Below are 14622 nucleotides of genomic sequence, written 5' to 3' on the forward strand. Positions count from 1 at the left end.
ACAATATAATATATAAACATATATTTTTTGTTTTATATAAACATGATAAAAATTTCAAAAGCAAAATAAAAGAAATTTGAATCACAAAATAAATAAATATAAAATTATTTTAAAGTATATCTACAATTTAGACTAGAAGAGATAGAAAATATAAAAGGAATTAAGAGCATTTACCTATGATGAATTATAAATACTCATTATTTAAAATTCAAGTTAAAGAATTATAGATCCTTTTATTATAAACAGTTACATTAATTAATTAGAAAGAACGAATCAAAAGGGATGGAGAGGGATTAGTTGTTAAGGTGATTTTTAAAATTTAATGTCTCAGGAGTCAATAGGACGGAGGTTTTGAGGCAGTTTTCCAAACTACGATATAGTTGTCATATAATAACTTTAATACTTATTATTAAAAATTCAGAGGTAGGAAATAGTTCCTATATAGGAAATACAAATAGGTCTGGAGTGACGGATATATTCATTTTTGAGACAGATTAGAAGTGACTTTCACAATCATTGATGTTAATTTGTATCTTCATAAAAATGAATGGGGTTTCCATTAAAAAGATGATATCCAAAGATTGAGCCATGATATCATCCTCCAAACTGTGCACATCAAATTTAAGGAAGGATGCGAGTGTCTAGATTATACAATTGAAAAGTAATGAATTCATTAGAACAAAGAGTGGATTCAAATACCTCTATTCTAATTTACCGAAGAAAAAAATCCGGCTACATCAGGGACAAACTAGAACTACCGAGTAACTCAATTTCAAATATTTATGTAATATAACTTATATCTATATTAAACGTTCTACCATCTAAATGAAATTGATAGCACCTATCATTGTGTTAGAGATGAGTAATTTATTTGTTATGTTTATTAAGGACAAATCAGGACTCTTTCAATAGAGTAGAATAAAAAAATAGAGGTGAATTTACGATTAATATATTCAGGATTTTCAATGAAGTAGCTTTGAATAGGGTAGAGAACTCCCTTGGTTCCTTATAGTGTCTATCATTCAATTATTCTTTCACTATATAGAACATCATCAGTATAAGATGATTCCATAAAAAACCTTGAGCGACTGATATATTTTTTAAGTGATGATCTACGAGATTAGAAGTCACTATACTAGGAATTAATGTTAAAATGTATCTCCACAATAAATCATCAACCCTTTAAAGGAGATGATAGCCAATGTGTGATAGAAAGATCTTGCTCCGAAGGGTCGAAATCCTTGAACATCAAGGCATACTCTAGGGTATTAAAATGAGAGGATATGGATTCATTGAAACAATGGGTGGATAAAGATCCAAATTTCCTTCGCTATCTGACTTGACAAACACAGGAGAAAAATATTTTTTTACTAAAAGTAAAACTCCTCGAGATGGAGCTGACTTAAAAAAAAAAAAAGACACTGAGGGAATAAATATAAAATTTTATTTTGAATCTCTGAGCCTCGTATCCACTAAGATTGTAATGTTATAAAAGCTCTTAGATTTTTATATCATTTAAGATCAAATATGTCTTTCTTCAAGAAACAATTGAGTTTACATTATAAGCTACACATGAAAATTTCTCAATGAGACTAAAAGGGATCATTGTTGTGGTTTTTCTAATTAAGTTTAGTTTTTAAAGTTTTCTATCTCCCTAGAGTTTCTCCTTAAAGGTGTATAGACCATTTTCAGCCTAGATGGTGTTATCAACACTTCATGTATTCCTGTGTATGGCAAGAAAAATATTAAACTTAAATTCGTACTGATGAATGAGGCCGCTATAGTTTGCGGAGAGGTTGTCATCAATAAAGTTTGCATAGTAAAATCAATATAAGAAACGAAATATTAAGATATAATACTATACTGTTATCTACCTATATTCATAATTATCATTAGTTATTTTGCAGTCTTCATTATAGATCATCTTCATACTCCATAAATAATTATTAATTATTCATTCTTAATATAATTAAGGTAAATTGTATCATCATATTCAGAACTGTATTTCAGTCCATTTTTTTAGTGTTAAGGTCAATTCCGAGTCATCATATTCCGGATCTTTCTGGTCCTGAGTCATCATGCTGGGTTTTCGAATTCCGAGAAAGAGTCCTCATGCTCCATGTTCATGCAAAAAACAGTATTGTCTGGATCTACCTGTAGTCTCGTCTTAAGCAAGACATTATTTCATCCCAAATTTTCCCTAATCTTTGAAACCATTAATTTAAATTTATTTTTGGACTCAATTAACTTTGTGATGGGTAGATAAAACAGAATAATGGTGACAACTTTGGTAAATAAAAACCTATATTAAGGAAGGAAACGCTCTCCCTAAACCAGGTAACAACCGCAAAAAGCCAGAACCGCTTTCTAAGTAGCATTTTAGGAAACTTTGGCCATGATGCAGGGCGAAAATTTGGTTTTAAAGAAGTGGGGACATATTGTTATGGATCCAGGTCAACTACTAAACTTGCCGGGGACCTATAATATGGTAACTATAATATTTCCTACGCTAGTGTGTCCCATACTTTACTATGCAATGCCCCTTACGCATTTTTAGCAGAGGGCTCTTTATATTAATCATGTGTACTATACATGTGTGTACAGAAAACAATACTCAATTCTCCATCTTCCGGCGTCACTCCCCCCTCCACCCCTGACCTCCCTCACGGCGCCGACTTTCAAAACCATTTTCTTAGGCGAACTTATTTTTCGGGGACCCTGCTGGAACTTGGGGGGCAGTGCACTCTGCGTATAAGGTAGATACAGACCTGTTTGTATCAAATATCATTTCCTGGGGCCGAATTTTCTAGAGACACCCTTGTTTTAAGTGCCTGTTACCAAACTGAGCCTGTATAAAAAAGAGCCTAGACCGAAACCAGTGAAACGAAAGAACCAAGACCAGGACCGAAAGAACTACTGAACCTGAACTAGGCACAACCTTGATTACGAGTCATTCCATCAATAAATAAACAAAGGCAATAAGTTGTACGAATTTAAAATAAATCTTTATTTAAACTATAGGACGATTATTTATCCACATCTGAGCGAAAAATTTAATATAAAGGTAAGTTAAATAGATAATTATACATAATTAAAATTAATTTAGTTATGTTTTTTTATCAAACCTGTGACCTTAAACATTCGTTTTCTAATTTTAAATTTGATAAAGAAGTTTGAAGTGATTCATTCTGTAGTTCGAATTCCTTTAATTTTTTAGCCCAAATATCACAAAGCTTTTTCAAGTGAGTTTTATAGACCTATAACGGGAAAATTTACATTAATAACTGCAATTACAAAAAAACTTAAAATTATTTTGAACCAACTAAAAAATATAAAATAATAATTATAAATTCGACATTTAAAGAAATTAGTTCAGAAAAACTGATTTTATATTATATGAAAAACTTTTTAGTATTTCACTTATTTATTCCTATTTCCTTATCGCAATTAGTGCTCATTGCATTAAAAAAAAAACCACAAGACTCTATTGTACCACCTTGACGTAAAGTTATGCCAGCTTAAATCCGGTGTGGTCATAAGTTACTAGTTTGAATTTAAGTCTAGTAGGTGCAACTATCCAGATTGTTTTAAGACAGATAGTTTTTCTAAATAGATTGTATCCAATAGGTATCTACTTGATTCCAACAAATAACATGAACAAATAAAAATATCTATGATTTAATAGAAAGATATATGTAGTTAATGATCAAGAATCAAGGTTAATAGAAATTCAAAGTTATACCATTTCAAGTGTACGACGAATATTTGACTTTTACCACACTTTTTAATAATGACTTCATGGAATATGATTGCTTTGCGTGTTTTGTCAAAATCTGTCCGTCTTGCCAAGCAGTGGGTACGATACATCAAACTGAAAATTCTATCAAGTCTAACCTTGTATTTCTATTAACCTTGCTAAGAATGACATTTTTTGGGAAAATTAATTTCCGATGTGGTCCGATTAGACTAGCAATGAAAAATCTTAAATTAATTTCATTTGGGGCTCTTAATTTATTTATGAATGTGTAAAACCATTTCTGAACTAGATTACATTATTTCAGCTGATAAATAAAGTACTCTTAAATAAGGGGAAAAAAAGACCAAACTGTCACTATTGTGCTAATGTATCCCTCGGTAAAATATATTTAACCCCATTGACACGAGAAAAATAAAAAAGTCAGTCTATCTAAAATGTATATTTTGTGGCATTATTATAATATTATTTAGGCATTTGTAATTCACTTGTGATGTCAAATCCCATCTTTAATTATTACTCTTTATCAATTTAAATAAGTAATTTAAAAAAAAATCTGTTTAAACTTTTGATAGTTACGAAATCATTAATCATTTGATATCATTAAAGTAATATGATCCCAACAACACCCCCATCCCTAAAACAAAATTTTACATTAAACCGACAATAAAAACACATATAGAAGAAGGAAGATAGATAAAAACAGAAATCTTCTCTCCTTCTTTTCTAGATACTATAAACTAATTATAGCCCACTATTGTTTGTCAAGACTGGATCCATCATTTTAAAAGAGTAAAGCTCTATTAGCAATCTCTTTACTAATTATCAAACCCTTACGCCAAGGGTTGACCGCTGACGCATATAGTATACTCTGAATTTTTTAATGATGTTTTTTATCTTGAAAGCCTCCTTTATATTTGCCTCATTCTAGACCAGCCAGTCGGAGGATGCAATCTCTTCTTATAATGCCTCCAGATCTCAGCCTCAACTACTCTCAACACAGGATTGATACAAGTGCAAAAAGTCTCAATGATAGTTCCACAAAATGGTACATTCGCACCTCAAGACTCTTGTTGGTATAGATCGACGATGTTTGCCAAAAAGGATTTCGGAAAATTATAAAGTGTTTCACTATCGACCAATTCTCTCCATTCTTATCCTCACAAGAATCTCAGGGTTAGTACGTTATTGACTGCCATATACGGCTCTACAAAAAATTTCAGACAACTCAAAGCAAAGAATAATTTGAATTGAATGTTAATTAGAATTATTAAAAGAAGAATAGGATAAATATATACAAATAACGTTTTATTAATTGTATATTTTTTTAATTTTGGAGAGTCTTCGAGGTGAAATATGACTAAAAAAAGAAGACATCTTTGCTCTTACTTCAAAGAAAAAGAGTACTACCAGGCCGTAATAATAAAGACGCAATACTGTTTGAACTAAAACAAGGCATTGATTTCGATATTTGATTGATATCTGACGAACATATATAATAAATATATTTAAATTTTAGAAGCAGTAAAATTCGTTTCTCTGATGGACAATGGTAGAGATTTTATCTCGCCCGACATATCTAGAATTAAAGAAAAAGTTAAAACGCCATTAATTATATTTGTTCTCTTCTTAAAAATTCAAAACTATGGAGTTTCCCTTATCAAGCTGTAAAACCATGATTGTAGAGAAGTTGGCACTACTGGAGCCTATCAGAGTCAAAGATATCAGAGCTATTCAGATTGCACGATATTGTTCCTTCTCCGTTAAGATTCCAAGGGTATATCAGTCTTCTAGGAACTATACTTGGTACATAATAATTACTAACACTCATTGTTGGATAAAAAATTAAAATTATTCAACCAATCTTATTACTATAATAAAAATTTAAAAATATTCGGGATATCTACAGAATAATTATTGTGGTTTTTTATCCTATTATTTTAAATATTATGAAATTACAGTTCATTCTTTTTACACAACTTTTAGCTATTCTGTCACTTAGCTTTGTTTATTAATATATCGTCGATTTCTTTAGAGGAAACGTTTTGTTGATAATAAATTCATAAATAACATCATATACAACAATATTTTTCAAGATTTTTTTTACTTTGGCGTATAGAAATAATTTTAAGCTTGAAATTTTTTTATAGAAACCAAATACTTTGATCAATATTTCTAAATAGTGAATTTGCAACCTGAAAATGCTTCTGAACCATCAAAGCAATTTGGTTGAAATTGAATTGCAAACCATTAATATTTTTCCTGCAAACAGCCTTGAAATGAACATGGCATTATTGTTCAGATGCTTGATTTATAAATGGTCTATTGGACGCTTATAAACACTTTGTTCTTACTGCCCTATGTATTTTTTGAATCTCTCCTTCAATGTCCATTCATTCATACGCGATTGATAAACCAGCCATTGAAGAAAATTCTAACCTTCTTACTGCTAAAGACCAAAATCCTTTAAATTCACGTTACAAACACCCATGGGATAGTAGCTAATGATTATAAGCTCTCATGATCTTCTACCACGGTGTAATTCTTTGCTGATCCTCCGCTTTTCTACTTCTCGGTGAGAGCATGATCAATATGTTCTTAGTTAAACCCCAAACAAGTGTTGGTATAATATTCGATCCCCCCGCTCTTAGGACAAAGAAGGTTGTGTTCAAATTTCGATCAGTTATAAGCATCGTAATGACTCTAGCAAGCACAAGTAATGATAACAATAATAAAACATCCGGTATTTTCTCGAATCAGAGGAATATAGGGATTCGCTCTACTAATGTCATTTAACAACGTAAATTAGAAATAGTCATATAAAATTAACGGCACCCTAAGAAATATAAAAACCCAGCTAAATGTAGTAAAAATATTTTAATTCAACTGATACGCCAGAATAAAAAACTCCCAAGCAAAGAGAAGGGTCGACAGTTCAACCAGTCCCTGCCCCCTTCTTACTAAAGCTCTTATTAACGATAAACTTAATGAATTTATAAGGAACCAAATGTTATCTTATATAAACATATTTAAATTTTTCTTAAATGGAACGAATACTAATAAAATATGTTTGTATATCATTTTTAAATTTCAAAAGAATTATAAAGCTTACAATTATTTGTTTCAAATTATGAATGTTACAAGTCCGAACCAACCTTGCATATATTTTTTTAAGAGAAGCTGTCACGACTTTTCTTTTGATATTCAACACTTTTAACCTTCTGTAAGTATATCTTGCCATAAAAACTGATGCCTTTTATTTTCAATGATTCCTCTTTCGAGATTTTGGCATAAATTTTCCTGTACTTATGTCTTTCTCTTTTAGCTTTTCTCTATCAAAGAGAGCTTGGAAGGCCCAATTAATTGCACATCTTCTAAAAGAGAACTATATAAAGCTACTACTGTATATTTAACCTTTATGCCTTCCACATTTATACACAAACTTTTATGAGTAAAAAATAACTTGTTTTCCTTCTCATAAGTGATTTTTATCTTTTTCGTTTATTTTCTTAATAAATACATCGTGGTCTAGATGTGACTTTAGAAGATATAAAATATAAAGACATTTTTAAATAAGTAAAGCTTTTTTTTTTATTATGACAAAAAAAAATTTACTCAGTAAGATTTTTTTTAGTTCATATAGAAACCATTGCAGACAAAAGGGTTATTTTAATGCAAGTATTTATATTTAAAGTGTTTTATTCATGCGTTACCCCCTTCATGTACAACATGGCCAGGAAGATTCAACATGACAGGTCCAGCTGATATCTTTGTAAAAAAGAAAAAGGGTGCTAAGAGAAGGACTGAATGAATTACTGAATTAAGACCCTTTCTTAATTTCAGCTGCCTGTAATATGATTTTGGGACGAGAAAATGAATTACTGCTACAAAGGAGAATCTTCAACATTTAGAATAGCACTAGTGCAGGAAAAATATTATAAATGTATTTAAATTAATATAATCGTAAATAAATTTTATGTTACATTCTTAAAAATAATTTGCAACAAAGATGGGCAGGAGAGTTCTTCTTTCCAGGGAGATGCTAACACTAGGATGAAACTATTAAATAATGAACAAAAAAAGAAGAAAGCACACTCCACATCCGTTTTTCCTTTTATAATTGGTTGTTTTTCATTACAAAAAATTCAACTCTGATCAAAGGAACCGTACCTTTAATCTTTCCCATTTTCCGTTTATGTTATCAAAGAGGAAACACTTACTCTCTATGCTCATTGTTCGACGTCAAAACGGACGATAGAAATAGTCACATGGCCCATAGGAAGGGGGCAACCTAAAATACAGTACACCTGAACAAGTTGGCATAAATGACGTCATAGGGAACAGAAATAGAAAAGAATCGGCCGAATGACATTTCTAAAATTGTCATTGTGAAGTAGAAAGAAATATTTGTATTCTAAAAAAGTCAGCAGATATAATTATTTCTCAAAAGGTCACAAGAAGGACTTAAAAAGATTTAGTTTAAAAATAAAGTAAAAATATATTCTATTTTTATGAAAAACATATTTTGGGGGAAGGGGTGGGGTGTTACAAAAAACCTATTCCTTCTAGGACGTAAAGAAAAATAAACTATATAACTACACAGGGGGGTTAAAAATTATGTTAAGAACCATTTGGCTTATGAATGACAATTGGCCAGCTTTGTGAGATGTAATCTATTCCATTGACTCCTCAAATATCTCCTCCCGAGTCTCCTTTACTTCAATTGAAACTCAATAAACTTTTAGTCCGATTTTAGAAATATTTCCAGAAACACTCAAAATTATAAACATGCTTGATATGCTTCCTTTCTTGGTGCGCGCATCTTCAAAATGGAATGTAACCTTAGCCGGTCTATTGAAATTTTTTTTCTTTCAATGAAAAAATGTTTGAACAGAGAAAAAGGTGTCATGTATCAATCAGGAAATGATTTTTTCTTATCTCTATTTCAGAATTATATGAAATCTAGTATTACCACTATTTTCATGTACTCTACAGTTAATTGTTATCAAATCTATTTTAACATCCCTTATAAGAATATAGCTATTCAATTTATAGTATATCAATGGTGATGTTTATCCCTTAAATTACATAAATAAGTATTAAACCAACAAAAAAACCTCAGGTTCTACTCCTCGATGTATTTTTTTTCTTTCTGAAGGACAAAATTGAAGAAAGTTGTGGATTGACGGTGTTAAATCTCCCAATTGTGCTCCTACGGATCATTCAAGACATTGCAACGTAAGAACTCCTGGCATGTTCAAATTTGTCCTTGTTCAATGAAACTGCAAATGGTCTACTTATACTTAAAATTGTTTATAGCCTCATTAAATGATCTTTGAAGTTTTTATTGTATACCAAAATATCATCAACCAGTTTCTTTATGTTGTTAAGGCCGCCGTAGCACAGTGCTTTATTTCCACAAAAAAACTGCTATAAGTATATTTATTAATTTTTACAATTGCAGTTTTAATTTAAGTCTAATATAACGCATTTATCAAATATATATTAGGTTCGACGGATTTCATACGATTTTTAAAGTAATTATTTTGATCATTATGAAAATAATTTAAATGAATATATTTGTTGATACAGGACAAATTTACGAAAACATAAGTTTTTATTTTTTTAAATATATAAGTGTATAAAATATGTTATTTTTGTTGATCTTGTTAGAGATGCAATAGACTGTTTCATCATGAAGGCAAAATCTTTTAGAATTGTTACTTCTAACAAAAGGGGCAGATGCCATAACTAAACAATTTTCATCCATGGCTGTGAAGGACCATTCTTCATTAAATAATTATTTCCACAATTAACATGTCCTGCAGGGTTTCTAATAATTGCTAAAATTAAAGTTTCTCTTAAAATCATTCACTCTTAAATCTTTTCATTCAGTTATAGTGACGACTATACTCATTATAAAACCGTTAAACATTTTTACAAATGACAGTAATTTATTTAAGTTTTCCTTTCTATTGTTGTCAATAAGAGAATTGATATGAATATTATTTTATTCTAATATATCGTTAAATATTATAGATTGTAAATTATTGATATTAATATAATATATAACTAATTTATTAAACCCAGAGATGACAAAATTTATTAAAAATGTTGTTGTTTACTATTACATGTAGCTATCGAAGTAAGATATTGTTATAATAGGTTAGAGGAACGTTGTTACAATAAATTAGAAGTATTATCGCAGTATTTTAAAAATAATAAAAAACAACATTGCACATGCGTCAACATAACAAAGAAGAGCCACCACGAATTCCTCTGCTATAGAGAATTCTCGGGTCCCTTGGTAAGCTTTATACACGGTAATAGATCATCATTTTCATGTAATCTCCAACCAGGCAGAGACGGCTTCAAGGATCTCCGTCGCATGGAGTACATACTCTTCCTGCCTTGGTAGAATAGGCAAAAGTTTATTTTTAAATTCATATATTATCCCTTGGACATTAAGAGATAATATATTCAATTTTCAGTTTCTCATTGTATTTCGATGACGTTGCTACTAGGCAATATAAAGCGCCGAGTTGTTGGCCATACTTTTCAAGGATAATAAAATCCACCATTTTAACAACGGGAGCCACTTTTGAGCAAAAATAGAGTAAATGGAATGATGTCTAGATGTTTTTTCTTTACAAAAGAGCATATTCTAGATTCAGCAATTGTTTTGACTTATTAGTAAATAAGGTGGCCAATCGGGATTTCAACCATTTTTGATAGGAATCTGTTAATTAGTATTTCAAAATTGTTTTAGGGTTTAATATCTTTACCATTTCTTTCAGGTCTAGTCTCCCCAATCTTCTCTTGACGATGAGATGACACTCCGATGTTATTCCCGTTTATTCTATTACTAGAGAGTGCTTCCACTTCTATGAAGAAGGGCGTTGAAGGCTCGAATTTACAGGTTTTGGAACGGTAGCTTGAGACTAATCTCTTGGTTCTAATTAATAGAAAGAAATTGCCTAGGTTCGTATCTCCACGAGAGATATATTGACCAACAGTAGTTAGTCCTGCTTCCCTTAAAAACTCGTCCCATCTTCTCAACCATGCAGTAAAGTTAAGAGGTGCGTTAAAGATTGTTAGTATGTAGAATGTTATTCATAATGGACTCCCACGACCTACCCATCTGTCTCCCGTATTGACAATATTTTTCACCACCCCAAATAACTCCAATGGTGGCATAAATATGTAGACTATCAATAAGATCATGTCAAGTTTTTCTCATGTACTCACATTGATCCTCATAGCCCAGAAATCACTACTTCTCCTCAATCTTGTAAATCAAGAGAAATTAATCCAAAAGGCCTCTATGATTGGTGATCCGAGGCCCCATTCTTCGATTCGCGTATTTATGCATTAGAAATGTAGGCTCTTGATCAAAACCTATTCGTTGTACCATATCTTAGAAGAACTTTCTGTATAAAGTATTGCTAATTAAGTTATTTCATAAGTTGTTAGAAATATATATTCAGGTCTGATAAGGATTAATGAGAAAACGAGCCATTGATAGACTCAGTTGCTGAAGAGTTGGCATTTTACGAAAACACATAACCCTAAACATCTACGAAGGGTATTTACATTCTATATTTTTTGATCAAGGTATATAATAAGCTAAAATAAAAATAAACAAACACGACATATTTCGAATACGAACTTAAATATGTAAATCTAGGGTTAGAGAGACAAAGCAGTTTAACAAATGCCAAACATTTAAGATGCAATACAGTTAAGATAAATATAGGGCATCTGAAATTAGAGAGGGCCTGAAACCTTCCCATAGAGTCGGCCCTAACCATACGTACCGCAATGAACCAAATTCGATAATTATATGAGTGTCGAATATTCTTTAAGATCTGTTTCTGTTTTCATTAAATATGTATTTTAAGTTTATTCAATAAATAACTTAATAGATGGAATTAAACATTGACAAATGAAATTACATTAATATTTATTTTCAAAATTAATGAAGTTGGAGCCAGGTTCTCATTCTAAATTATATTAAATGAATATTCATTTTCTTTTGATAAACAATAATGATTACCATTATTAAAAATGTAGTTACAGATTCATATGTCATTGTGTCATACTAGAAAAAATACATATAAAATTGTTGAATGAGCCTACAAGTCACTTGTTAGGTTATCATAACTTTGCTTAATATCCGTTGGAAATGTGAATTCACAGTCCTAGATATACAACTTCGAGGATTCAAGTCTTTTAAGTAACTACATAAAGCATCCTATTTCCTGTTTTGGGCAAGAAAGGAGGTTTATGAAGAGAAAAATACCATCCTTTCATTGCAATATAAGATTATTACAACTGTAACGAGCTACAGTTTTCCTTGCACTCTCCAACAACCAAAACCTTCGATTGCCTCGCCGAATCCTTACAGTTGTTTTTCTCGCTACAGCCAACCGCCCTCTTCTTCTAACACATCCTAGCTTCATAACCCAGTGGAAATCACTATTCTTGCCTATATTAATACTAATACTTGTTCTGTTCGTCAATCCATGAGTCTTGTACAATATGAATAATCCATCATGTTTTATGATATAATAATTGATAACAGAGAATTAAGTGATTAGCACTTCTTCCATTCAAACCCCTGTCGTGTTTGTTTATCTTTCTTTTATCTTAATAGGTATTATATCAGGTTAAAATAATTTAACGATTTTTCCACTTTGTCACTTTTCATCTTTTTCCCTTGGCATTTTTACCTAAAATCAGATGAACTTAAAAAACCTGGGGGTAAAATTGATCAACTGGAATTTGATCTATGCCACTTTCTAGTTAAATTTTTTAAAGCAGAAACCAAAACTAATTCATTTATAATCCCGAATTGAATGAAGTATTTTTTTCTTATTAGTTGAAATGTTATTCTGAGTTCCTTTAAATAATTTCAAAAATAAAGTGTTTCCCCAATACACACTTAAACTTATGTAATTAGGTAACATAAAGGCTTATTTAGAAGTTTTTAATGAATCATTTGAAGCTACATTTTTCGGCAATTAAACAATTAATCTGCAATGTGATAAGACTTAAATTCCGACCCACTTCAATCTTTTCAAACGGTACGAAGTAGAGATAAACAAAAAATTACGTGACAACTAATCCTCCACCCTACAAAGATGGCAGTTGAAGCCCTCTAAATTGACAGAAAGACGTCATCGCAAATTCACCTGAGTCTAGCAACAGATGGGTTTCTTATATTTAAACCTTTGAGAAGGGTGTTTATCAGCATTTGATACTTAGAATCTTTATTTGCAGCAAAGTTATCACTGTTGTAGAGCAGATAAATTGGTTGAGTGATTAGAAGGATTAGGACATTTTGGAACTTTCTAGCACATCGAAAACAGGATATCCAAAGAGAACATCAGCAGTAATGTTAATTTTGGCGTGAGTCCACTTTATTTCAAATGTATATCCCGTGCAAGCTCATTATTCTTTAAAGTCTGGCACTTACCACGGCATCTATATTCTTCCCATTGCCCCCAAATGAGGCTTGTATGTTACTACAGTAAATAATATGCCGTGCACTTTGCAACGAGTCATATCCGAGTGTAAGGCTATGGCTTCTATTTCGCAAAGCGTTTACTCTGCCTCACTTAAAAACGAGAGCCACATTTTATTAGCTTTGTAATCCAACCTATATACATTTGCATTAGAGCAAATCCTAAGCCTTAGAATCTTTGAAGCGTCTGTAAGAAGAGTGGTTGGAAGTTGAGAATCAAAATGAGATAGAACCGGCCATCCCAAGATGTCAGAATATTTTAATTTCTTGGAAAGTAACCTCATGTTCCGTTAACCACATGAATTCATTTTTTATTTACAGTCGAAGAGGTTCAGCAAAATCAACGATATCTGGAATGAAACTACTTAGTTGGTTTGTAAGTCCTGTGAATGAACTCAGAACTGTAACATTTTGAGGTGTAATGAATGAATTTACTTATAGTGATACCAGTTTCTAATACAAAACTGGCGATTAAAAATTACTCACAATTATCAAGTCGTCTAAAAAATTATTTAATTACTTGAAACTAGTTCTAGTCTCGACTCATACAATCCTTATCATAAGTACTAACATAAAATTTGATTTTATTTAAGAGTTTAGGAGCAGCTTTTTAAGTTGCAAGTAGAGTAGTGGAAATAAGTAAAATGCTAATTTATCAAATGTTCTAAAATTTTGTTTGAGATACTCATGTTCTATGACTATCAACACAAATTCAACGTCATCATTATTTGATACATTTATTACATATTTTTTTAATGTATATTGTATATCTTTAAAAGCTATAGATTGTCAAAAAGAAAATAATAATTAATCAACAAAGACTATGTAACTATGATACATTATAACAAGATTGAAACTTACCTCCTTCTCCATTACTGTAGTAAGAAGCTGACGCTGAAGTTCAATCACATTATTTATTTTAAGAACTTTTCGTATTTTCTCCCTAGTTATTTTAGTGCTTAAATTAGACTTTTTAATGAAGATTGTGCCAAAAAATTTGTTGTCGGATATTAATACTATCGCTGGTAAAGAACAAATATCCCCTAATTCCAATTTGTCAGTCTTTCCTATTTTAGACATACTCAATTCCGATAATTTTCTAGTATGTGATGATTCTGAAAGTATTTATTCCATTGATATGAAATGGAAGCTTTACAACAAGACTCTTGGAAGGGGATTGTTTTTTAATTTTTCTCAAAGAACACTTTGGAGATGAGGATTTGCTACATTCGGCAGCCGAGGTTAACATTTCATTAGATGATGAACAATAGTCTATCTTAATGGAGTTTTCTAATGATTCATTTTTTTCCTTGAATTGCAGGAAGGAACTCTTACTTAATTT

At 31.0% G+C, this 14622-nt stretch overlaps 1 long non-coding RNA gene across 1 annotated transcript; it reads right to left on the reverse strand.

Annotated features, from left to right (window-relative positions):
* Positions 1 to 2983: 2983 nt before the first annotated feature.
* LOC121130856 (uncharacterized) lies at positions 2984 to 14419 on the reverse strand. The gene is made up of 2 exons (XR_011784111.1): positions 14142 to 14419; positions 2984 to 3257 (listed from the first exon to the last, which is right to left on the reverse strand). It is a non-coding gene; the product is annotated as an uncharacterized lncRNA (long non-coding RNA).
* Between the last annotated feature and the right edge of the window lie 203 nt (positions 14420 to 14622).

The sequence above is a fragment of the Lepeophtheirus salmonis genome, unplaced genomic scaffold (assembly GCF_016086655.4).
Source record: "Lepeophtheirus salmonis unplaced genomic scaffold, UVic_Lsal_1.4 unplaced_contig_12677_pilon, whole genome shotgun sequence".
Classification (NCBI taxonomy): Eukaryota; Metazoa; Arthropoda; class Copepoda; order Siphonostomatoida; family Caligidae; genus Lepeophtheirus; species Lepeophtheirus salmonis.